The 27,155-nt window shown below is 38.1% G+C and overlaps 1 protein-coding gene and 1 non-coding gene across 3 annotated transcripts in view; one reads left to right on the plus strand and one right to left on the minus strand.

Annotated features, from left to right (window-relative positions):
* GABRG3 (gamma-aminobutyric acid type A receptor subunit gamma3) overlaps positions 1-27,155 on the minus strand; it is a 675,209-nt gene that overhangs the window by 477,661 nt on the left and 170,393 nt on the right. The gene's annotated exons all lie outside the window — the stretch shown is intronic.
* LOC112907126 (small nucleolar RNA SNORD29) lies at positions 17,264-17,330 on the plus strand. The gene has a single exon (XR_003232709.1). It is a non-coding gene; the product is annotated as a small nucleolar RNA SNORD29 (small nucleolar RNA).

The raw sequence follows: 27,155 nt of genomic DNA on the forward strand, positions 1-27,155 counted from the left end.
GAATGATGACCACTAGCTTCATCTTCAAATAAATCATTATTATATGCATTGCTACTATATGTATGTGTATCACATTAGCATACCAAAGAGTGTGTTGATCTCTTAAAAAAGGCGGGGGGAGGGGGGGACAGATTTTCACTGTCATATACCTGGAACTAATGCAACATTGTATATCAATGTACTTTAATTAAAAAAAATGTTTTAAGAACAGGTTTAGTTTTTCTTAGGACACAACTTTAAGCTACAGAATGGGTTTTTTGCTTGTTCATTATTATTTTTTTCAGCACTTCTTTTTACACAGGCCAAAATAAGTTTCCATAATACCATCTTTGTGCTCCAAGCCTTCCTTTTTTTTTTTTTTTCTTTTTCTTTTCTTTCTGTTTTAAAGCCCCAAGGCTTTTTACTGCAAGGTTGCAAAGAGCTACTCTCTAGTCTTTTTTGGTTTGCCCCAGACCCTCTGCTCCAGGCCATTCTGATGTGTGGCTCTACAGAAGTGCTTAAAAGGAAGGGACAATGGCTCTTTTCTTTCATTGTAACCAGCAGTTAGAGGTGAACTAGAAATATTTAAACAACTGAACTATTCTTAGCACAAAGGTCAGGATGAATTGTGAGGGAAAGAGAATAAAGGCATCGCTTCTTTAGAACAATCCTAAGGGATGTCTGAACCACCAAGGGCTCATTTATTTGCCATGCTTTCTGGCATTTACTTTGTTTTATCTTCTCCATTGGGAATTTGTCTGTAATGTCTCCATGAGAGGTGTATGTCTAGGCTATGTCTAATTACATGCTGATTTTAATTTAAAACATTATTGGGTAGTGGAATAAGAGTGTCTGCATGGTTTCTGGATTCCCCCAAATTCCCAATGCAAGACAAACAGATCAACAGGGATAGCATGTGGAAAACTCATGGATAATATCTTTGAAACAAGTAAACATCAGGGAATAGCCTGAGCCCTAAAATACTGGTGGTGACCACAGTGGTAGGTGGAGTTAGCATGGGGGTATTGGGGTCATGGTATGATCCAAGGAGAGTACCTGAGGTCCTATAGGCTGCCCACCAGCTCCCTCACTCCAAAAGGAGGACTTAGCCTCTGACTTAAACCAGGTCAATGGGTCAGCAAATGATGTTACAACCAGATTGATGCAAGCCCCAAACTATAGGTAAGTGCAGAAAGTGTACCTGGCGGAGAGGCTGATGAACCACACAGCATCAGGGAGCTCTGTGATGGTCACAAACACTGGATGATGGCAAAGGCAGGGTGTGTCTTGAGTAAGGCAGAAGCTCTGGGGCCAGGAAGGACAAAGTTCCCCTGGGGTGAGAGAGGTGCAGAAGAAGTGGATCCTAGAGAAATGGACAAACAGCAAAATCCACCATCCCCAGGGAAAGGCCTGATGGAAGACTGGCAAATGTGGGGCTACCCCTCAGTCCTGACTGCTTTCTTTAAACATTATGTACTTCCTAGCTCTGAACCACAGAAGGTTCTAGAAACTGTAACAACCTAATAATAGCAAAGCCCACCCATAGGGCCTGATGATGTTTTCTAAATGCCATTCTCCACTGAAAGGGGGCAGAGCTCTGGAGAGGGATAACTGATTCTGGGGCTTGAGAAAGAAATGTAAAAGGTGATTCTGGGACATCCTGAGGAGAGTCATGTCAAAAGCCACAGAAGCCAACTTGTGGGGGCTTCCATTCACCAAAGATAGGAATATATGAGAACCAAAAGGTAACCACTGTAACCGATTGAAATACACTGAATATATAAGAATGTGTAAATTTAAAATGATAACAAAGTGTAAGGGTGAGGAGGGAAGGGAGAGGGGACTAAGCAAAGAAGGAGAGAGAGAGAAGGAAGAGGGAAAGAGGAGAGAGAGAGAGAGAGAAAAGGAAAAGGGAGAAATAGAGGGGGCAGGGAGAGTGGGGGAAGGAGAGATGAAGAACAGTCACTGGGTGACACTGGAGAAAACTGGAGCACCACCCACTCTGCAAACTGGCAACTGAAGGGAAAGATCTCTGCATTTATCCTCCAATTCCTATACAGTAGTCTTTCTGGATAACCAAATGGCTCTAATTGATGAAGGAATGCAGTTTTACATGGAGAAATTCTAGCTATTAAAAGTGGAAGAGATGGCACCTGATGTGATGTAGTATTTGCAATGCAGAGAAGGGGGATAATAGAACAAGTTAAATGGCCTGGTGAGAAAGAAAACAGCCATATTTCTTCAGCAAATCAGTGTGAGATAGGGAAACTAAAGGGCTTCATAAAAATCTGCTTTTTCTCCTTTTACTGCTTCTATCCTTGCTAGGACTGGCACCTCCATCCCACTTGATACTTGCCTTGTAATGCAAATAGCATATGTCCTCCTTGTAAGGGACAAGGAGCTAATGATTTCTCTAGAACAGATAACATCTAAGGAAGGACCAGGTGAGAATGACCAGATGAAGCGATCATATGTGTATTCCACACCACCAGAGATAGACATCTCAACGCCAAGACCCCTGGCTCCAAGGAATAACACCTGGGCCCTCATCTTTGTTCTAATCTGTTCCTGGATGTCTAAGAGGACATGGACAGTGGACCACTGTCCTCAGTAAAAACCCCCAGACTCCAAAGACTCCTTCCTTTCCTTGATGGGTCCCCCAGACACTCTGTATCTGCACTCTCTATAGATCTTCGATAAACTCTGCTTTCACCTCCTGCTGGCTCATGTTTGACTTCCATCCTTTGTGCAGCAAGGGACCTTGTGGGCTGGTCTTGTGGGGTCCCCTCTGGGTCCTCTCACCTGGCCTGCTGGTATCAAATGCTATGGAAAACAAGCAGATGGACATTCTGCTAAAGAACAAAGGACATTCAACTGACATATGGATATTTTCAAGTGTGGACAGTGGACAGTCTGATACTGTTTTAAATAAGGCAGCCACACGAATACATCTGAATGTGGACTGGACATCACATATAGGGTATTACAGAATTACTGAGAATTTTGTTAGTAGCATTGTTGTTAGGTATTAAAAGTCCATATTTTTTAGCAATGAGTTCTCAAGTACATATGGACAAAATGATAAGAGGCCTGGATTTGAAATTAAAATATTTCATTGTAAAAATACCAAAAAGTGTGGGACGATATTCATAATTATTCAATCAAGTGATGGGCATACAGGGTTTCATTATACTATTTTCTGATTTGCCATGCATTTAAATATTTCAAAATAAAATTTTCTTACAAATACTATTGTGAGAGAAAAGACCCTCAGATATACATTTTTATAACTAGCTACAAGTAAAAGACAAGGTCTTACAGTCTTTGGAGCAAGGAATTCTATTCAGAATTTCCACACTAACTTTCCACCCCTCCCCAAGGCCCCCCCCCCCCCCTTTCCACCATTCCCCTTTCTCATAAAACCATACCAACCATATCTAGATGGCTTGGAATCACTAGCCAAAGGAGCAGATATAACGGGCATTTGCATTTGGGTTATCTTCTGAGCACTGCTAGCATGCCTACAATTCCTTCCTGAACTGCTAATAGGACCCTAACTGCATACAACATTTCCCTACATCAATAAAGAGAATCACATCCAGAACATTTTGCAATGAAGTAGGTAGTTAAAATGCAACAAGAAGAAAGCCCTGACATATCAATTTTAGAGCTGGCAAATGATTATAGACTTTTAGAATGATGCATTATATGCCTCTGTCACAAGAGATGAGTCTAACTGATGGGGTGTTGCTCTCCTAATACGGGAGTAAGGCTGGCAAACAGAAAGAGCATTTCTCTAGGTGCATTCACACATAGGTGAAATTCGGGCCACTGAGATGATGAAGGGGTACAAACTGTTGCTGGCAATCTGACAGCCCTTATCTGAAAGACTGGCTGGATGCCTTGCCCAGTATTCTCAGACTCACCAGTTAATCGTGAGACCACAGTATGCACTAGAAGAATGAGACTATGATCTTTGGGTACAGAGACCTGAACTATGAGGCTCTCTGTGGACTAAAGGTCTTTCTCTAGTCCACAGACCTGTAGAAATCCCTGGATTCCTGGGGGGTTAGTAAGGTCCTGCCCAGGAATGACTAGGATTAAACTGAGTGATGGAGTGGTGGTCATACTTTACTTGATTAAAAAGGAGTCAGTGAACATTTCTGGCTCTCAGAGGTTTGGAGATGCAGGTGCACACCTGCTGTATGCATTAACTAAATGAGGTGGCACTGCAGAAGTCCCTGTCCAGATCTTCCTGTCCTATTGAAACTTGGAGCTAGGGGCAGCCCAGGCAGCTCAGCAGCTTACCACTGCCTTCAGCCCAGGGCCTGGTCCTGGAGTCCCGGGATCGAGTTCCGCATGGGGCTCCCTGCATGGAGCCTGCTTCTCCCTCTACCTGTGTCTCTGCCTCTCTCTCTTTGTGTCTCTCATGAATAAATAAATAAAATCTTAAAAAAAAAAAAAAAGAAAGAAAGAAACTTGGAGCTAGAGAAAGACAGAGCAGATCCCATGGAAGTAGAATAAAAGTGTCAGAGAGGAGTTCAATATACAAAAGTGCAGGATAGTGACTTGTCTAAGTCTTACATGGCATGGCTCTCTGAGCTAACAGGTTACAAAGGTGGAAAGGGGAGTGAAGGTCAGTGTGGAACCCAGCTCTGACAATCCCCAGAGAAACTTTACAGCCAGGAAAGCCATCATCCTGAGAACTAAAGATGTTCCAGGATTTCATGGGGGCAACTCCATGTACTAAAGGAAGCTTCACTTCTCAGCACCAACAGTAGACAGAAACAGAGAAGAAATGTTGTGCCAGGTGGCAAGATACCCTCTCCTTCTCTTCCTCTCTCTCTTTTCTCTCTTCATTTCTCTTGTTCATATACTACACAGACACAGACACAACAGACACACACACACAATTTGGGGAGAAAAGCAATGGCATGGCAGGTACTTTTAGGCACTTGTATTAGGAATAATGACTCAATAGGAATATTTATATGCAACACTATTCCTTTATTTCTAGCTATTACATTGGGCCAAGTGAAAAAAAACAATTTTTAGTTAATATTCAAAGATATCAAAAGTGAAGGGGTTTCATGATTTAAGATTGATGCAGAATCTCAACGCTATAATTTATTTCTTAATTTGGGAGCACAGATTCTAAAATACTGGTGTTTTATTTGCCTTACCAAAGTATGGACTATAATTTTAGGAGAAATGTTTGATGATCTGGCTCTAAGATCAAACCCACCCAAACTACTGATGAGCAGTATAATCCATGCTTCTATGCTCTGAGACTCTAGGCCTCTCTTTCTGTCCCTTCCTTGTCACCCCAGCACCAGATCATGCCCAGCTCTTTCTTTTCTGTCACCCACCCTGATGAAGTCTGAGTCAGCTACAGAGCAGGAGCTAAAAGCCCAATCTGGAAGGGACAGACTTGAAAGTAGTAATTATATATTTTCAATTTGAAAACTGCTTGAGTTGAGAGTTTCAAAATCTATTTGGGGAATGCATAAATAATATACTGATAATTGGCACATTTTTTTTTACATCAGCCTTCCCATTTTAAACACTCATTTAAAACAATTGGTGCAAAAAAAACCAACAAAATAAAAATGAAATTTTATTTTTTGCATACTTCTTATTTGTCACACTCTTTACATGATTCCACTGTCATGATTTCAAAATAATCAACAGTGCTAATACTGCCATTGAAAAAATGGATATATTAGGTAATTAATTCTAGTTTTTGGTCCATTTACATTTGACATGATTATAGATATGTTTCTGTTTGTCTTCCATCATGTTATTTGTTCTCTGTTTGTTTTATCTGTCCTGTGTTACTTCTATTTCTTTTATGTCTTCTTTTGGATCAACTTAGTATTTTTTCGTATTTCACTGTATCTCCTTTATTTGTTTTTAAGCTGTACTTCTTGGTGTTTTTTAAATTGGTGACTCTATGGTTTACAATATGCATCTTTTAACTTATCAATGTCTACTATAAACTAGTATTAAACTATTTAAGTATCATATTATATTAGAAACTTATAAGAGTATATGCTTCCAAATACTCTCTCTTGTCCTTTTTACTATAATTGTCCCATATTATTTTCTATATATATTATAAATTTAATTCTCATTGTTATTCCTTGTTCTTTAAATGACCAGTTATCCTTTATAGAAATTAAGAAATAAGAAGTCTTTTAAATTTCCCTACATATTTACATTTATCTGAGCTCTTCAATCCTTCAGTGGACAATTTCCATTTGGTATAATTTTCCTTCAGCATGAAAAAATTCCTTTCAAGTTTCTTGTAGTTCATCCCTGCTGGTGATGAATTCTCTCACTCATTAATCCAACAATATCTTACTCATATCTTCATTTTTGAAAGATATTTTCCTTAGATAGAGAATTTTTTAATACCTCATACTCCCCACTCAACCCCGCCAAGAAGAAAGTTCATGTGAAGACAAAGTGAGAAGATGCTACCTGCAAGCTAGGAACATCAGAAAGCAACCCTGACCGCATCTCTATATGAAACTTCTGACCTCCAACACTGTAAGAAAATATATTTCTGTTGTTGAAACTACCCAGTCTGTGGCATTTTGTGATAGCAGCCTTAAGAGGCTGGTACAATAATGTTCATAGTTGATTAATTTGTAATAGTCCAAAACTGGTGGCAACTAAAATTTTTCTCAGCAAGTATACAGTTAAGAAAGCTCTGGCACACCCACACTAGAGAATATCATTCAGTAGTAAAAAGGAATAAACTAGTTACTCGTTCTACAACTTGGATGATACTTAAGGACATTGTACTGAGTGAAAAAAAAAAAAAAAGCCAATTTGCCAGTCTCAAAAGGTCATATATTGTGTGATTGCACTTGTATAATATGCCCCCAAGGAAGAAATGTATAGAAATGGAAAACAGAATAGCAGTTGCTGGGGGTTAGAAATGCAGGGTGTGATCATGAAAAGGCAACAGGAGAGAGATCTTAGTGGTGATGGAACCGTTTTGTATCTTAATTGAGGCTGTGGGTACAGAAATCTACACATGTGATAAAATGGCATTGAACTATGTCTATCAACACACTATAGCAATTTCAGTCTCCTGTTTTTTTTTTTGTTTTTTTTTGTTTTTTTTTTTTTCAGTCTCCTGGTTTTGACACTGTAGTTATACAAGATGCAGCCTTTGGGGGAAAGTGGGTGAGGGGTACACAGGACTTCTCTACATTACTGTTGCATTTTCCTACAATTATTTAAAATAAATGTATTTTTATTTTAAATAATTATTTATTTGAATATATTTTATAGTTATTCCAAATGAAAAGTTAAAAATAATTATGAAAAACCCACAAAAATGTTGCTGCCCTGATGACTTCAAAATGACCTACTGTAGCTTTAAAATTCATGAAAACTCTGCAGTATATTGTATGACACATTGTGTTTGTTTTAATATAAACTAATGTTTTAGGTAACTTACATTAGAAGTAAATGAAAGCCCTAGGCCAACCCTGAGGTTTTCTGCTCTTCCAGCCACACTTCAGTATCCCCCAGTTTGAGGAAATTTAGACTCTGCCACCATTGGGTTGAAGCTGGTCTCTGCCACCTCTCAGTCTTGTGCTCCCCGAATAATAATCTTTCTTTTTTTCAAAATATTGTGTTTATTTATTCATGAGAGACACAGAGAGAGAGGCAGAGACACAGGCAGAGGGAGAAACAGGATCCCTGCAGGGAGCCTGATGCAGGATTCCATTACAGAACCCTGAGATCATGACCTGCGCCAACCAGTCAAAGTCAAACACCCAGGCACCCAATAATAATCTTTCTTAACATAAGTTTTCTCACCTGAAAAATATGGGCAAAAATTGTTTGAAGAGTCATTGTCATACTTGGAGATGATGAATACAGCACCTATGATAATTTCTGACATCAGTAGAGCTCACATGTTGTAACTATGTACTCATAAAGTAGACCCACCATAGGTATGCATCTGTAATATATTGTTTTAATCTTTTTAATCATACACAAACTCATATAAAGTCACCTATTTAGCAAAAACAATGTTTTTAGGGTAAAACATCCTTTCCAAAAATGAAAATTACTAATCAGGGATGCCTGATTAAGTGCCCAGTGATTAAGCGCCTGCCTTTGGCCTGTGATCCTGGAGTCCCAGGATGGAGTCCCACATTGGGCTCCCTGCATGGAGCCTGCTTCTCTCTCTGCCTGTGTCTCTGCCTGTGTCTCTGTGTGTCTCTCATGAATAAATAAATAAAATATTTTTTTAAAAAAAAGATAATTACTAATCAGAAAGGGGGAAAAACAACAAGGATCACAGAGAAGAGTAACAAAAGATTATAAATTCATTTCTTTTAAGAGACATGAAAATCCTCTCTAACAGATAAAAGATTTAAAATAATATTCAAATCTATATAGTAAGAATTAAAAGCAAAAGAGGAGGGGAGGTAAAAAAAAAAAAAAAGTAAGTAGAGAAGGAAGAGCTAAAGATGTCCTTAGAGATGAAAAGAGTTTCTAAGAGAAAATTCAGAACAAGAGTGGAAATATCTATTGAAGAAAGAGAGAGAATGGAAGAGAGAAGGTGTAAGCACACAGTAGAATAATAGGAATAAAGGAGAATTATTAAACCTTGAGAAAATCCAAAAAACTTGAACAAATGTCATTGTCACATGGTGTCTCCTTCAGAACAATGGTCCTAGAAGCTTTCAACTTGCCTTTTTGCTCTCTAAAATTCTCTGTAGGCTCTTTGACCATTTATCCTGACTCTTCACCTATTTTCTGAAAGATAACAGAGGATCCACTCAGTAGGAGAGTGATCACAAGGAGAAAAAAATGTTCTCTAGTCTCCAATATCATACACACAGAGTGAAATAAAATCAAAACCCAGAATATTGTTATTCTTGATTAAATTCCCGCTGTGGAAATAGCTGAAAGAATTACAGCCTCTAACCAGTCATTGAATTTTCACTTTCCTGAGTTAAATGCTATTTCAACTACTATTTATACCTTTTCTATCAAAAGGAATAAGTTTGTAATTGAAAAGGGTAGAATGATAAGAAGAATGATGATGATGACAACAAATGATGATGAATGACAAATATTATTTATTGTCTGTTTACTGCACACCAACTCTACCAGGGACATTTTGCATTGTGTCTGGTTTAATTATTATTTATAGTAATGTATTGCAAGTGTTTATCACATTCTGGGCACTGCTGTCAGGACTTTCAGTCACATTTTACTATCCTACTAATATTTTATAATAGATATTTCCATTCTGTTAATAAGGAAAATACATTTCAAGGAGTTGTCTGGCCTGAGAGTCTAACCCAGCTTCTTGTTGCTTCCCTTTTAAGTTTTCCCAGCCTTCTGAATGGAAGCAATAAACATGCTTGATGAGTAGAATGAATCAAGTCATAAACTTCAGTCTGACACCAAAGGAATGTGAACTGGGTGACAGAATGAAGATTTCCATGTAGATTTAACACACTTTGGCCAAGAAGAGGCAAAAATATAACACTTGATTCTATAGGAAATGGAGAATCTCTGAAAGCTTTTGAAAAAGAAAATACCAGAATAAAATCTGTGCTTCAGCAAACTGGATCTGCTGCAACGGATGGGAAGAGAAGCTAGTGGCAGGATCTGGAGACATTGGGAATGCCCCAGGTAAGAGGATATAAGAACCTGAATTGACCTTGGAATTTAAAAGGAGGACACAGCTGCCAGGTAGGTAGGATTACCAAGTCTTAGAATTTGGTTGGATATAAAAAGTTAAAGATAGAAATAAATGTTAATCCTAAGTGAAGCCCAGAAAAACAATGGGAGGCAGGAGAATTTTAGAACTGGAGATGATGTTCTCTAGTGAGCTTTAGAAATAATGAGAGATCCAGGGGGCGCTAATAGCAGGCAAATGTAAAGCTAAAATGGACTTCTAGGAGGCTTTAGCTGTGGAAGGTGACATTTATTATTACAATTAGGTTTAAAGTTTCAGGTTCAAGAAAATTACCTCCATATAGATGTTAACTAGAAAATTCCTGTAAGTGCAGAGGAAGTAGTGGTTATGGAATAGTAGTATGGTATGGCATATGCTGTTACGATTTTCCTAACAGGGAAATGGTAGGTTTGGGACAAACTGATAAATCTAACAATCTCTCCTCAAAGGTGAGAATAAAGAGTTATTGGGTAGATGTTAAGCCTTTAGAAAGGATACTCTAATTACTAGGAGTAAGATGGAATCAGTGAGAGAAAGGTTATGGCAAACAATGCCACATCTGTTCAAGAGAGAGCTACCAGAATTGCTGGTCAGAGAAAGGCCAAAAAGAGCCCATATGCCTTAATTTTGAACACTGAATCCTGTGGTCAGTGAAGAAGTGTGGCAGCTATATGTTGAGCAGTACAGAGGTTTAAAAAGGACTGAAGTCATGTTCACAGAATAGAAGTTAATATCAGCTGAGAACACACTTCCCAGCATTATAATGGTGAAAACATAGGAAACACCATAACACTATGAACTATTGGGTTGAGCATTCTATGGAGTGAGGGGAATATCTTAGGTGACGTTAATGCCCAAAATATTCTCCCCAGGTTATTCTGATAAACTAAGAGGAAACTTTAAAAGGATAAAAAGTAAAAATTAAGTACATAAGAAATGAATAAGAAGAAATCAATCATGTAGAAGGAAATCATTTGAGAAAAGGCCTCAGAATTTGGGCTGCAAACAAACTTTAAGCCATCAAAAAAATAATAAATAAAAAAACTAAAATAAAAAAATTGCTAGTATTGCCTTATGCTGCATAGAAGTCTTTTATCCCTATTAAGGGCAGCAAAGGTGGTCCAGCATTGGGCACTGAATTGACTATATCATTTCATGGTTGGAAAACTTATTTTTTTTTATTTATTTATGATAGGCACACAGTGACAGAGAGAGAGAGACAGAGACACAGGCAGAGGTTGAAGCAGGCTCCATGTACCGGGAGCCCGACGTGGGATTCGATCCCGGGTCTCCAGGATCACACCCTGGGCCAGAGGCAGGCGCTAAACTGCTGCGCCACCCAGGGATCCTGGAAAACTTATTTTTAAATATTCATCACTGAGCAGGAAGATTTCCAGGGGAAATTGTTAGTAAGGTTGAATATTCTGAGGAATGAGATGGATAAAAACACTTATGTCCAACAAGAGTAATAGAGGGAATCTCATTGGGAGAAGACAACAAATGATTTTTAATCTTGAAAATGAAAGATTTATTGGTAATGGGATTACATTTTCAAATATTTGAAGGACCTTAATATGCAAAGGTTAATTCTAGGAAGTAGAATTAGGAGCATGGTTTGACAGATGTTAATGGCTAACTAGGAATATGCTTATGTGGGAAATATTTGAGCAAGATATTTGATTCAAATATTTCTTCTGGCAGAAATACACCCAGCCTTGGACATGCTTGGCAAATGCCAAGGCCAAAAAAACAAGCATTTATTCCACAAGTATTTTTTATTTTTTATTTTTTTTTTATTTTTATTTTTTAAATTTTTATTTATTTATGATAGTCACACACACAGAGAGAGAGAGATGCAGAGACATAGGCAGAGGGAGAAGCAGGCTCCATGCACCGGGAGCCCGATGTGGGATTCGATCCCGGGTCTCCAGGATCACGCCCTGGGCCAAAGGCAGGCACCAAACCACTGCGCCACCCAGGGATCCCTATTCCACAAGTATTTTTTAATCTTTATGTGACCCCCACACTGGGTTTGGGGGTACAAATGCACTGGTAAACAAGAGAGATCGCATGGACCCATTGGTATGGGGCTAGTCATAGTGGGACCTAGACAGGACTTTTCATCGGGGTGACCTCTGAGAAGAAAGTGCTAGCTAAGAATCTGAACTGCTGAGATAAGACTTAGGTTGTAGCCAAGGAAAAGAAAAGGTGAGGTGGAAGTGGAAGCAGTGAGTCTGGGTGTTTGGTTAACCAATATCCCACTCAGATAAATTGAAGTACAATAATTTTGGTATTAAGTCCTTTTTACAGAGGGTGGTTGGACTTGTACGTGTTTTTTTTTTTTTTTCTTAAGCCATTACTGGGAGGATAAATGAATATATGTAAAACACCTAGAAGCATCCCAAGTACATTGAAAGTGCTACAAAAAGGTCAGCTATTATCGTTATTGCCATTGTTGGCCTTTTTCTTAATGGTCTTTGAAAGGGTTGTGTTATGGACTGAATGTCAGTGTTTCCCCAAAATTCGTATGTTGAAGCCCTAAACTCGCAAGGTGGTAGCATTTGCAGGAGAGGCCTCTGGGAGGGAATTAGGGTTTGATGAGGTCATGAGGATAGAGCCCCCATGATGGGAGGAATATTCTTATAAAAAGAGGAAGAGAGACCAGAATTTCTCTCAATACCATGTATTGACATAACAAGAAGACAGGTATCTACCACCTGGGAGGGGGCCCTTACCTGGCAAATGCATCAGTCAGGACCTTGATAGTAAATTCCCAGCTTCCAGGAACTTGAGAAAATAAATGTCTGTTGTTTAAACCATCCAATCTACTGTACTCTGTCATGACAGTTCAAGATAAGACAGGCAGGGAGGGAGAGCTGCTCTCATAAGATACTAAACTATCTCAATGGGGAGGGTGCACATACTATTCTTGGTCATGAGCTATAACTCCTCTTATACAGGAACCCTCAAAGGGAAGAGATTTGGCACACAATTTTGTTCACTGCATCCTCCATTCCCAATGGCTTTCCATAGCTATTATCATCTAGAAGCCTTAGGTAAGCTATTCCCAGCCCACTTCTCCAGGCCCACCCATCAACATGCTCCTCATCATTCTCCTCCTTAGATTCACTGGCCTTTAGTTCCTTCAATAGGCTGTGCTCCCTCCAGGCTTCATGCCCTGTCATACTATTTTCTCTGCATGAATGCTCTTCCCCTCCCTTTCACATCTAGCAGTTGTCCAGTGAAGTCTCCTCTGATTTTCCTAATCAGAGAAATTCTATCCATTATACATTTCATGACACCTGTATATGGTACTTACCAACCTCTGTAAGTATGTTTTCTATGAGTGTGAGATTAATGGCTTTTCCTCCACTCTTTTCTCCTTGTTCCATAAGGATGAATGTTTCCATGTCTATTTTGCTCACCATGTATCCCTACCCCTCAGTGCAAGACTTGGCATATATCTATTATGGCCCAATTTATCTATTCTAATAAACATGTTAAGGAACAATAAGGACTTGTTTTACATATACATAAGGTCATACCTGCATGGTTCTCCCCTAAGGCTTAGGCTTAATTCTTCTGCATAATCCTTGAGTACAGGAATCTTGCAGAAAAACAGAAGGAGGAGCTTTTTAACCAAACAGCTACATGTTCTGCCTTTCTCAGGGAGACCTGCTTAATTATTGTATGTTTTCAGATATAAATTGGGTGACCGCCCACTGGGGAGTTGTGATGGTTAACTTTATGCATCAACTATACTGGGCTAAAATAAATCCAGAGAGCTGGTAAAACACTATTTCCGGGTGTGTCTTTTTTTTTTTTAATAAATTAATTTTTATTGGTGTTCACTTTACCAACATACAGAAAACACTCATTGCTCATCCCGTCAAGTGTCCCCCTCAGTGCCCGTCACCCATTCCCCCCCACCCCCCGCCCTCCTCCCTTTCCACCACCCCTACTTCGTTTCCCAGAGTTAGGAGTCTTCCATGTTCTGTCTCCCTTCCTGATATTTCCCACACATTTCTTCTCCCTTCCCTTATATTCCCTTTCACTATTATTTATATTCCCCAAATGAGTGAGAACATACACTGTTTGTCCTTCTCTGATTGACTTATTTCACTCAGCATAATACCCTCCAGTTCCATCCACGTGGAAGCAAATGGTGGGTATTTGTCGTTTCTAATGGGGTGTGTCTGTTAGGATATCTCAGAATACATTAGCATATGAATTGGTGAACTGAGTAAAGATTACTATCACCAGTGGAGGTAGGCATTATCTAATCCATCCAAGGGCCCAAATAGAACAAAAGGCAGAGGAAGGAGGAAAAGTAGCATGAAGTAGGATGATGGTGAGAGCATAGTAGCCTTGAGGATGTGCTCCTGCAGTGATTCCTTCAACAATTCACCCCAAACCGACAGGACTAAAGAACAGAGCCTGGGCCTTGTACTATGCAAGAGCTGGGAACACAAAGATGAAAAGAAGCTCATAGTCCAGAGAACCAGAGAGAGGGAATACATTTTGGAGAAGTATATACTTAGATGAGCTCAGCAAAATTAGTCAAGGTCACACTGGCTGGAGAGTTAAACCTAGGGAGAATAAGTCTAATAAGTCTATTACTTGAATGTTTGGTATAAAGTGTCTGGTTTCAGCCTAAAGTCCCCTGAGGTGACAGAGGAGAGGAGTTCTGGCTGCAAGACTGCAAGACTCTATCATCTCTGTGAAGAAATATACTAAGAAAGGAGGGCTATGATCTCCACTGAACAAGATGGTCTGCATACAGTTTGAGACATTTATCCTGCAGGATGATAGACTCCTCCTTTGCTGTCATTTGATTTAAATAAAGTGATATGTAATACTATTTGTGATAATATATTGAGTATCTTTAGCCCCCAGGAAACAGCAGGAGCTATTTGCTTTGCCAGTCCAATGCCAGTGCCTCACTAGGTGCTGGAACCTAATGGGTATGACCATACTGACAGGCGTGGTGACTGCAGTATGTGAAAGCTAAGGGCTGTCATGTCCACCTAGTTTTCTACATGTGGTCCAAGCCAGGAGAACAGGCACAGGCCTCCCTGAAACATCTGTTCTACCCGCAGAGAGTTATCCAAAGAATACTAATGCTGGGAAGGAGGACACAGATATGTCTTTACTTTCCTAAAAATAAAAATTGGGTCTCAAACCCAAAGAAGAAGGTGTTATACATGTGAGGGAACCTTTTAAAAATTTAAAGAGCAAACACAATAATAAAATGAAATCAATGGTGATATTGTGCTTACAGTCAGCTAAGGTACTGTAAGAAAAACTAAAGTGTTAAGAGAAAAGGAAAATATGTGTTTTTTTTTTTTTTTTTTTGCATTTTTTTCCTCCTTGGTATACCTGATGATTAGTTGAGAAAGTGCTTTATTTCTTATATAGATATGTGAATGCATTTTCTATCAGACATCCTTCTAAAAGGTGTGTGTGTCTTGTTACTCCTCTGTAATGTGAAACTCATTCTGGAAGTTTCCAAATGCCCAAGGCATAATCCGAACCAGTGAGAAAAGCTCTGAAGGCTCTCTATGCCTAGCTTCCTGCCTTCTCCATTGTACACTCCTGCCACCTTATATTTCCCTGCTTTGTAGCTTTGCATGTCTTCCTCTTGCACTTCCCCCATCCAGAACTTAGGCCATGCCTACCCCTCCCTAGAATATTACCACTCATACAAAATTGAGCTTCTCCTTCTTCTGGGTCCAGTGACTACCTCCTCCTTTGTAATGGCTATGATAGGATCCCTGATCCCAGTCATGGTGCTGACTCACTGCTGTGAGCACCATCTGTTCCACTGATCCTCTCCTTGCACTTTTGTGATTTGTGAATTCCCTGATAACAAACAGTCACCTGGGTGTTCCCATGCCTGGTTTGTACATGGTGGACCCAAATTGTTGCCTGAGGAAGGAAATGAGAGATGGAAGGAAAGAGAGGGGATTGGAACACACATTTTAAAAAGAAAGCAAGCAGAAAGCACACATTTAGAGGAAATACTCAGGGGACAGAGAAAAAGCTTAGAATACTTAAACCAGAGAAGAAAATTCTTCTGAAAACAGAACTATCTACAAATATTTGAAGGGTTTTAAGGTAGATACATGCTTACAAGAACTAGAACCTATATTGATATATGAAAATAAGGGGAAATTTTAACTCAAAAATGTCAATGGATGCCTCTGATAATGGATGTCACTATGGTCACTGGGGACCAGTTCCCTGCAGGGAGTTGGTGCAGTAAATTTTAACACTGTATTACATCATCTTGAGGGTGCTTCCCAACACTGAGTCTGGTTTTAGATAAATGTATCATCACTCATATGGTACTCTATTAAGAAATCCCACACGATCTGCCCCATATCAGACAAAGAAAGAAAGAAAGAAAGAAAGAAAGAAAGAAAGAGAAAAAGAAAAAGAAAAAGAAAAAGAAAAAGAAAAAGAAAAAGAAAAAGAAAAAGAAAAGAAAATGATCGACAAGAAACTAAATAGCACTTAATAACTTATCTCAACTACCATTAATTTCTGTTATATCAAAATTTGGATTCTATTTTTCTCAAGGGCTGCAAGTAAAAAATTTAGATTCACATATGCCATCTTGGATCTTTTGGAGAATATAAGAACAATACGAATAAAATTCTTTTTTTTTAATTTTTTCTTTTAAGATTTTATTTTATTTATTCATAGAGACAGAGAGAGGCAGAGACACAGGCAGAGGGAGAAGCAGGCACCACACAGAGAGCCCGACATGGGACTCGATCCCATGTCTCCAGGATCACGTGCTGGGCTGCAGGCAGCGCTAAACCGCTGTGCCACCGGGGCTGCCCTATGAATAAAATTCTTATCCAAGACTGATTACTGAGCTGAATTTTTAAACACAAAGGCAGCATGGATTCAAATGTGAGAGACATCACTTCCCATTCAGAGGAAGAGATTCATATATGTTAATATTGCTTGTTAATTTTGTTGGAAGCCAAGGAATGCATGTCCATTATGATGAGGACTCCTTTTCACAACAGCAGAAAATGCAATACTTAGTATTTAATGCTTAATCAAAATTATTTCATGAATGAGACATTACTGCCAAAAGCTGTTCAACATATGTCTAATCATGATGGAACAATCAGGTATTCCAGAACGTGGGACATTCTACCATTTAGTAGATGCCAGCCTGGGATCCTCACAGAAGTAAATGTCATGACAAACACAACAAATCAAAAAGAAGGGTGCTAATTTAGTTCAGAAGTGACCTAAAAGACCTAAATCAAGGGTAAGCCTTGATTCTTAGATCAAAATAACACAGAAATGGAAGACATTTCAAATGCAACTGGAAAATTTTTTACTATAGATTAGATACCAAATGATTTAGTGGTATTGTGAGTGGGGAGTAGAGTGCTTTCATTCTTAGGGAGTGTCTCTGAAACATTCAGAGGTGACATGCTGTGTTGTCTGCAACTTATTCAACATGTTAGCAGAAAAGAATGTGTGTGTGTGTTTAAAGAGAGAAAGTAAATGCGGAAAAGTTAATAGTTAATTTAGACCATCCTATGATAAATCAAACTAGCTCAGTATGACTTACTCAATGAAAACACGTGAACAACTGAGGAACCGGAATTTACAGGAGTGAAGGGATGCCACGTGGAAGGAATTTTCATTACCCACAGCTTTGTCTTGTTACTGTTACCAGCAACCTGCTTATTTGCTCAGAGGTCCAGCATATTGTCTGGGCTCCAAGAATGATTTGAGGGAACCTTAGCCATATTTCTTTCTCAACTCCAGTCTGAGGTTAAGAGGTTTGAAGAGAAAGCGGATTTAATGGAATCCAAGCTCTTTAAGGATATCAAAAGGGAATTTTCAAGCCATTTTTTATACAACTGTTCAAATTAGCATACAATTATTTTTTTAATAAATAAAAGTTTTTAACCTTCATAAAACCCAAGTTAATCTATGTTAAGGGTAAGCAGGCATCTATTGCACTATTCCTTCAGCTTTTCTTTACATTTGAAAAAATATATTTTTTAAAGATTTTATTTATTCATGAGAGACAAAGAGAGAGAGGCAGAGACATAGGCAGAGGGAGAAGTAGGTTCCATGCAGGGAGCTCAATGCGGGACTCGATCCGGGACTGCGGGATCAAAACTGGAGCCAAAGGCAGACACTCAACCACTGAGCCACCAAGGCATCCCACATTTGAAAATTTTCAAGACAAAAGTGGAAAACTATTTGGAATATCTATGTCAAACATTCTAATTTACTCTACATTCAGTGGTAATACATTTATGTGGGAACATGGATACGGTTCCCACTGATATTTCCTTTTTCCAATTCCTCCACCAACTGAACTGGATCAGAGTCTACTACTTAGAAGATGCTTTTGAGCGATAGTGAGGCTGGATCTATGAGTGGTGGAGTTGGCCCTTTACAGAGAGCACTCTCACAACCCCTGCAGGGGAGATGTCAAGAAGCTCTGGATACCCCTCCTACCACAGAATGTTCACTCATGGAGGGACTAAGAGATGGAAACCTATAAAGTGCATCATGGAGAGCAATGCTTGCACTGGGAAAATAGTAATGGGAGTTTACAAAAGCTTGGGGAAAATTCAGTATGTTTAGAAAATTGGTTAAATTAAAGAATAAGAGAGAAATGAGAGAGAAGAAGGGCATATAGTCTCCAGGCTGAGACATTCATATGCAATCTAGAAGCCAGTTGGGGAGACTCTGCAGGTGTTGAATAGAGTAGAAACATAGTATGAGCAGTGTTGCACCAGACTTTGCTTGAGAGTGGTCTCATTGGGCTGATAGGTCAGGATTGTTGAGAAGGATTGAGGGTAAAAAGCCATGGGGGGACAGTGAGGCTGCAGATGATAAGAGGTAAAGGTTAGAGAATGATGATCATTAATCCAGGCTGCAGTAGACCTGGATTGACTACTAAAATAGTAGGGAAATCTCTTAACCTCCATGTGATTCCTTCTTTTTCATTTTAGGAAAACTGGCAGCAATCTCTTGGGCTGTTAAGAGAACCAAATAAGTCCTGTAATAATGTTACCTTACATTTATAGGTTCAAAGTAGTCTTCTGCTGGTCATGTATCCCAGCTGCTAACTAGACCCTTATTCTTCCTCCTGCTAACCCTTCTCCTGCTCATAATCTATATCTAGGAGCTTCAAAGAGATGTTTCACAGTTCTAAAGAACAAGCCCAGGGGCACTTGGGTGGCCTAGTTGGTTGAATGTCTTGATCTTGACTCAGGTCATGGTCCCAGAGTCATGAGATCAAGCCCCAAATTAGGCTCTGTACTCTTCAGGGAGTCTGCTTGAGATTCTTTCCCTCTCCCTCCCTCCACTCACTTCTCTTTCAAATAAATAAATAAATAAATAAATAAATAAATAAATAAATAAATAAGTCCTTGGGTGGCTCAATCAGTTAAGAGTCTGCCTTCAGCTCAGGTCATGAACCTGGGGTCCTAGGATCAAGCCTTGCATTGGGTTCCCTGCTCGCAGGGAGTCTGCTTCTCCCTCTCCTTCTGACCCTCCCCACTGCTCATGCTCTCTCTCTTCTAGATGAATAAATTAAACATTTTTAAGAAAAGAAGACAGAAAGAAGGAATAAAAAAAGAAAGAGTCCAATCTGCTCTCTGAAAGGTTAGATGTAATGCCCATTTCCTCTTCTCTAATCCTAGTCTCTAGAAAGCACTACATACATTTGGCATGCTTTATACATTGGATATGATTTCCATTATTGCTGGGTACTGCCACCTGACCTGGCAACTGCCATGTCCAAAAGGCTCCATAAAACAAGTGCAGAGTTGGTAACTCTCTTTTCCCATTTCAATATAACATGGAGTTCCCTGAGTTTTGGAGGCTTAATCAAAGACTCAAGATTCAGTGACACAGAAATAAAAGATGAGCATTCCAGGCCATTTCCTTGTTTGTCTTCTAGCATTTTGTCCATAGGTTTGGAACTTCCCAAGCAAAGGATTAAAAAAAATCCTTGAGAAATTAATAAGCCAAAGTAAAAAGACCTAAAATACTAATAAGCAGCATTTCCTTTAAATTTCCAGTCTTCACCCCAGTGTGATATCTGCAGAGAGCTTCCAATCATCCACAAGTATTTCATTTTTAAATGTTAATAAGACATCAGTAAAAAAAAATATATAAAACATCAGTGAAGAAATGCTTTATTATAAAAAATATACTCTGTAACAAATAGAAAGAAATGATACCAGAGGTATCAGAAGGAATCTGGGACCAGAAAAAAACTTCAAAGTAATTATGATTATTGTCCTCAGAGAGAGAAGAGATTATTAAGTCATCGAAATAATAGCAGGATGCTGTAAAAGAGGAATATTCTAAGGATAAGAAAGTGGTTTGGAATTTTATTTATTTATTTATTTATTTTTTATTTAGTAGATACTTGGAAGATAAACTGGGAGAAATTTCCTTTTTTTAAATTTATTTTTTATTTATTTTTTGAGAAATTTCCTAAAAACTAGTGCAACATGACAAATGTATACAATACAAAATTGCTATAATATAAGAAAAAGATAATACTATAGAAGAATTTATTAAAGACCTAATGGGAGAGTTTCAGAGAAAGATGGTAGTGGAATAGGAGGACTGTAGGCTTGCCTCTTCCCATAAACACAACTAGATAACTATCAAAGCATCCTAAATACCCCAGAAAAATATCTAAAGACTGACAGAACAAACTCCACAACTGAAGAGAAAGAAGTCGTCACATCCACAAAGGTAAGAAGTGAAGAAATGTGTTTTCAGGGAGAAACAAACTGCTTGTGCTATGGAGGTGGGGGAGCTATGGTCATGGAGAAGGGAGAGAGAGAGAGAAAGAGGAACAGACAAGGAAATGCACAAGGGGGACATTTCCCCAAAGCCATTGGTTTGGAAAATGAGAGGTGTTGAATTTCATGACTTCATGCAATCAGCAAGGCTTAAAGTCTGGAGGTTTAAAGGTCAGCAAGCTTGGCTGAAGGATAGAGCCTGAAGAGCACTACCCTACTCCTGGAAAGAAAGCAGGCAAACAACTTGGGGATGAAAGCCTGGAAACAGCAATCTGAGGAAAACCTGGGGCACACAGTGGGGAGGTTATTCACTCTTCTTAGACTGCATCCCTGAGAGGCAGCTTTTATGGAGATACCTCTCAGGGAATGAAAGAGTTGGCCAGTGGTATTTTCCTCTGCTGCCTTTCAATATAAATGCAGAGTCACCTGTGGGAAACAGCCCAGCCCAGACACTGGCTCCCTAATTTACATACTCTAAGCCCTTCCCCTGTGCTCTGGTGAGATTGCCCTTTTCAGTCACACTTGCCTCAGTCCCAGCACAGCAGGCTCCTCTCCCAGAAGACTAGCACAAACCCCTTTGTGCACCACTTCTCCCAACCAGAGAGTTCTGCAGGGCCTCAGTTATGGTAGAGGTGGTGACAAGTCTCATTTCACAAGCAGACCAGAACACAACTAGTTAAAACTCACCACATTCAGGCCACAGATGCTGACTATAGTATGCAAGGAGAGAATCAGCAGATGACTGGCCTGAAGGATAGAGCAGCCAAAACAAAACAACAGAGGTCATGCAACACACACTGGTGACACTCCTTTGAAGCATCAGACCCTGGGCATTGCAGGACTACTTCTTTATAATGCCATTACTTTCAAGAGCAAGAGATATTACTGGCTTTTCTAATGCAGAGAAGGCAGAGACTTAGGGAAAAAATGCCAAAATGGAGGAATTTATCCCAAACAAAAGAATAAGATAAGAGCATGGCTAGAGATGAAAGTAAAATGGATAAGAGTAACTTGCCTGGTAGAGAAATTTAAAGCAACACTCATAAGAATAGTGGGCTTGAGAAATGAATAGAAGACATCAGTGAGATCCTTACCATAAAGATAAAAGAGTTAAAAAAAAAGAATCAAGAAGAGATGAAGGGTATAATAAATGAGATTAGAAATGCACTTGATCCAATGAACATCAGGCTGGATGAAGCAGATGAATAAATTAGTGATATAGAAGACAAACCAATGGGAAGTAGTGAAGCTGAACAAAAGAGAGAAAGAAGAATTATACAGCACAAGAATAGACCTGGTGAACTCAATGACTCCATCAGACATAATAACATTTATAATATAAGAGTCCCAAAAGAAGAGAGAGAAAGGAGACAGAAAATTTATTTGAAAAAATAGCTCAAAATTTCCCTAGCCTGGGACAGTTAACAGACATCCACATCCAGGAGGCACAAAGAACTTCCACCAAAATTTAAAACAAAACAAAACAAAAACAGACCAACACCAAGACTTATTGTAATTAAATTAGCAAAATCTAGTGATAAAGAAAAGAATCTTAAAAACAGCAAGATAGGGATCCCTGGGTGGTGCAGCGGTTTGGCGCCTGCCTTTGGCCCAGGGCGCGATCCTGGAGACCTGGGATCGAATCCCATGTCGGGCTCCTGGTGCATGGAGCCTGCTTCTCCCTCTGCCTATGTCTCTGCCTCTCTCTCTCTCTCTGTGTGTGACTATCATAAATAAATAAAAATTAAAAAAACAAAACAAACCAGTAAGACAAAGAAGTCCTTAACTTAAAGGGATAACATATAAGGCTAACTGGACATTTCTCAACAGAAACATGGTAATTCAGAAGGGAGTGGCATGATATATTCAAGGTGCTGAATAAGAAAAATCTCACCCAAGTATACTTGATCCAGCAAGCTATTATTCAGAATAAGAGAGATAGATTCCTAGACAAACAAAAACTGAAGGACCCTACACCAGCCCTGTAAGAAATATTAAAGGGGATTCTTTGAGTGCAAAGAAGAGACCAAAACGGACCAAAAGCATAAGGGAAAATCTCCAGAAAGAACAACAAAACAAGAAATAAAATGGCAATAAATGCATATCTAATAATAATTACTTTCAATGTAACTGGACTAAATGCTCCAATCAAAAGATAAAGGGTTTCAGAACGGTTTTAAAAAGAAAAAAACAAGGCCCATCTATATGCTACCTACAAGAAGCTCCTTTTAGATCTAAAGACACCTGCAGATTGAAAGGGAGGCAATGGAGAAACATTTATAATGCAAATGGGCATCAAAAGAAAGCAAGAGTAGCAATACTTGATAGACTTAACAGATATATTCAGAACATTCCATCCTAAAACAGAAGAAGACACATCCTTTTCAAGTGTACGTGGAACAGTCTCCAGAATAGATCACATATTAGGACACAAAACAAGCCTCAACAAATTCAGAATGATTGAAGTCATACCATGTACCTGTTCTGACCACAATGTTATGACACTAGAAGTCAATGAGAAGAAAAAGTCTGGCAAGACCACAAACACCTGGAGGTTAAACAACATGCTAAACAATGAGTGGCCAACCAGAAAATCAAAGCATAAATCAAAAAGTACATGGAAACAAATGAAATGAAAACACACTCGTCTAAAACCTTTGGAATGCAGCAAAAGCTGTCCTAAGAGGCAAGTAGAGTAACAGATGCCCACCTCAAGAAGCAGAAAAAAATTTTCAAATAAAAAACCTAACTTTATACCTAAAGGAGCTGAAAAAAAGAACAACAAATGAAGCCTAAAGCCAGCGGAAGAAAGAAAATAAAAAAGTATCAGCAGAAATAAAAGATATAGAAACTAAAAACCAATAGAACAGATCAATGAAACCAAAAGCTGGTTCTTTGAAAAAAATTGAAAGGTTGATAAACCTTTGGCCAGACTTATCAAAAATAAAAGATCCAAATAAATAAAAATCACAAATGAAAGAGGAGAAATAACAGCCAACATCACAGAAATACAAAACTCTCAGAAAATACTGTCAAAAACTATATGCTAACACATTGGACAACTTGAAAGAAATGGATAAATTCCTAGGAGCATATAAACTCACGAAACTGAAACAATAAGAAATGGAAAACTTACACAGATGGATAACTAGCAAAGAAACTTAATCAATAACCAAAAACTCCCAAAAAACAAAAGTGACATCATGGGTGAAGTCTATCAAATATTTAAAGAAGAACTGATGTCTATTTTACTCACACTATTCCAAAAACATAGAAAAGGAAGGAAAACCTCCAAATTCACTCTATGATGCCAGCATTACCCTGATACCAAAACAAGATGAAGACTCCACAACAAAAGAAAACTACTGGCCAGGACCCCTGCTGAAAAGAGATGCAAAAATTCTCAATAAGCTACTAGGAAACCAAATCCAACAATACATTAAAAGAAGTATTTATCATGATCAAGTGGGATTTATTCTTGGGTTGCAAAGGTAGTTCAATATTCACAAATACATCAATGTGATAGATCACAGTAATAAAAGAAAGGATTAGAACTATATGATCATTTCAAAAGATGCAGAAAAAGCATTTGACAATTATAGAAACCTTGAACAAAGTAGATTTAGAGGGAACATACCTTAACCTAATAAAGACTGTATATGAAAAACCCACAGCTAATATCATCTTCAATGAGAAAAATTGAGAGCTTTTCCTCTATAGTCAGAAGCAAACAGGGATGTCAACTTTCTCCACTTTTATTTAACATAGCACTGGAAGACCTAGACACAGCAATCAGACAACAAAAAGAAATAAAACACATACAAATTACAGCAAGGGAGAAGTTAAACTTTCAATATTTGTGATGCATAATACTTTATATAGAAAACCTGAAACACTCACTAAAAAACTGTTAGAACTGATGCACAAATTCAATAAATTTGTAGGATACAAAATCAAGGTACAGAAATCTCTTGTGTTTCTGTATACCAATAATGAAGCAGTGGGAAGAAAAATTAAAGAATCAGTGTCATTTACAATGGCACCCAAAACAAAAAGATACCTAGGAATAAATTTAACAAAGAGATGAAAGACCTATGCTCTGAAAACTATAAACCACTGATGAAAGAAATTGAAGAGGACACAAAGAAATGGATAGATATTCCATGCTCATGCATTGGAAGAATAAATGTTAAAATGTCTACACTACCCAAAGCAATCTACATACTTAATGCAATCCCTATCCAAATAACAATAGCATTTTCACAGAGCTAGAACAAACAATCCTAAAATTTGTATGGGACCACAGAAGCCCCCAAATAGCCAAAGCACCCTTGAAAAAGAAAAGCAAAGCTGGAGGTGTCACAATTCCAGACCTCAAGCTATTTTGCAAAGCTGTAGTATGGTACTGGCACAAAAATAGACATATCTCCCTAGACAAGGGAAACAAAAGCAAAAATAAACTGTTGGGACTTCATCAAAATAAAAATCTTCTGCACAGTGAAGGAAACAATCAACAAAACTAAAAGGCAACCTATGGAAAGGGAGAAGATACTTTCAAATGACAGATCTGATAAAAAGGTTAGTATCAAAAATAAAAGCCTTCTATGACTCAACATCCAAAAAACAAATAATTTCACTTAAAAATGAGCAGAAGACATGAATCGACATTTTTCCAAAGAAGACATATAAATGGCCAATAGACACATGAAAGAATCTCAATATTACTCATCATCAGGAAAATGCAAATCAAAACCACAATGCAATATCACCTCACACCTGGAAAAATGGTCTAAATTAGCAACAGAAGAAACAACATGTATTGGCAAGGATGTGGAGAAAGGGAAATCTTGCAATCTGGGTGGGAATGCAAACTGTAGAAAATGGTATGGAGATTCCTCAAAAAATTAAAAATAAAACTATCCTATTATCCAGCAATTGCACTACTAGGTATTTACTCAAAGAATACAAAAATACTATTTCAAAGGGATACATGCACCCACATGCAACCAGATGTTTATAGTAGCATTTTCTACAATAGCAAAATTATAGAAACAGTTCAACTGTGCATTCACTGATGATTTGATAAGGAAGTTATACACACACACACAGACACACACTCACTAGAATATTATTTAGCCATAAAAAAGAATGATGTCTTGCTATGTGCAATGACATGGATGGAGCTATAGAGTATTATGCTAAGTGAAATGTCTGTCAGAGAAAGAAAAATACTATATGATTTCACTCGTATATGGAATTTAAGAAATGAAATAAATGAACAAAAGTGAGAGAGAGAAAGAAAGAGAGATAGAGAGAGACGTAGAGAGAGAGAGAGAGAGAGAGAGAGAGAGAGAGAATCAAGAAACAGACTCTTAACTATAGAGAATAAACTGATGCTTACCAGAATGGAAGGGAATGGGGGAATAGGATAATGAGTGATGAGGATTAAGGAGCTCACTTGTTGTGATGAGCACTGAGTGATGAATAAAAGCGCTGAACCACTGTATTGTACACCTGAAACTAACATACACTGTATGTTAACTAACTGGAATTTAAATAAAAACTTTTTAAAAAGTGCTTATAAAGTTCTGTGTAGAAGCAAATGGATATAGACACCATATATTGTACACTATATGTGTACATTATGTTCTTCAAATAACATTTTCTTCATTAAGATAGAAATGTATGCAAACTTATGTGTAGAAGCATATGCAAATAGCCCTATTCTTAACTCATTGAAACTAAACTTTGTATAATACATGTCTCAAATGACATTTTCATTCGTTAAGATATAGGGGTTTGTAAACTCTTGTGTAGAAGCATGTAGGAGTAATATTATGCTTTAACTCATTAAAACTATTCTGTGTATAATATGTCTTTCAAGTAATATCTTTATTTGTTATTATAAGTGTTTATAAGCATACGTGTAGAACCATATGGTAATAGCAACACACTTAACTCATTGAAACTGTACTGTGTATAAACCTTTCAAGCAACATTTTCTTTCATTAAAATGTAAATATACATGTAGAAGTATATGGGAACAACCAGATGCTCAACTTTTTGAAGAACACTGTGTATGTAACTTTCTTCAGGTAACATCTTCATTCAAAATTATATAAGTACTTGTAAAGGTATGTGTAGAAGTACTTTACAGTATACCTATTACTGACTCAATGAAACTCTACTGCATATAATGTCTTTTTCAAGTAACATATTCTTTCATTAAAAGTGTTTGCAAACATATGTGTAGAAGCAGGTAAGAAGAGTCATATGCTTAACTCATTGACACTACACTGTGTATAAACCATCTTTCAAGTTATATCTTCTTTCATTAAGATACAAGCGTTTGTAAACTTATGTGTAGAAGCATGCTAGACTAGCATTATGCTGAGCACATTAAAACTACAGTGTGTATATAAAAAAGAAATAATATGAGACAAATTTTTATAATCTAAAGGTTTAAACTTCCAGATAATTAAGATTTACCATGTCTCACATAACAAAAGAAAAGAATGCAGATAAGACTTGTATTTAAAACATATCATCATAAAATTCCAAAATGTAAAAGGGAAAAAAAACTTTCTGATTGTGGCTAGGAGTAAAGGAGCTGAGGCAAGAAGTAGTCACAAGCAAAT

Source organism: Vulpes vulpes, chromosome 14 (genome assembly GCF_048418805.1).
Source record: "Vulpes vulpes isolate BD-2025 chromosome 14, VulVul3, whole genome shotgun sequence".
Taxonomy (NCBI): domain Eukaryota; kingdom Metazoa; phylum Chordata; class Mammalia; order Carnivora; family Canidae; genus Vulpes; species Vulpes vulpes.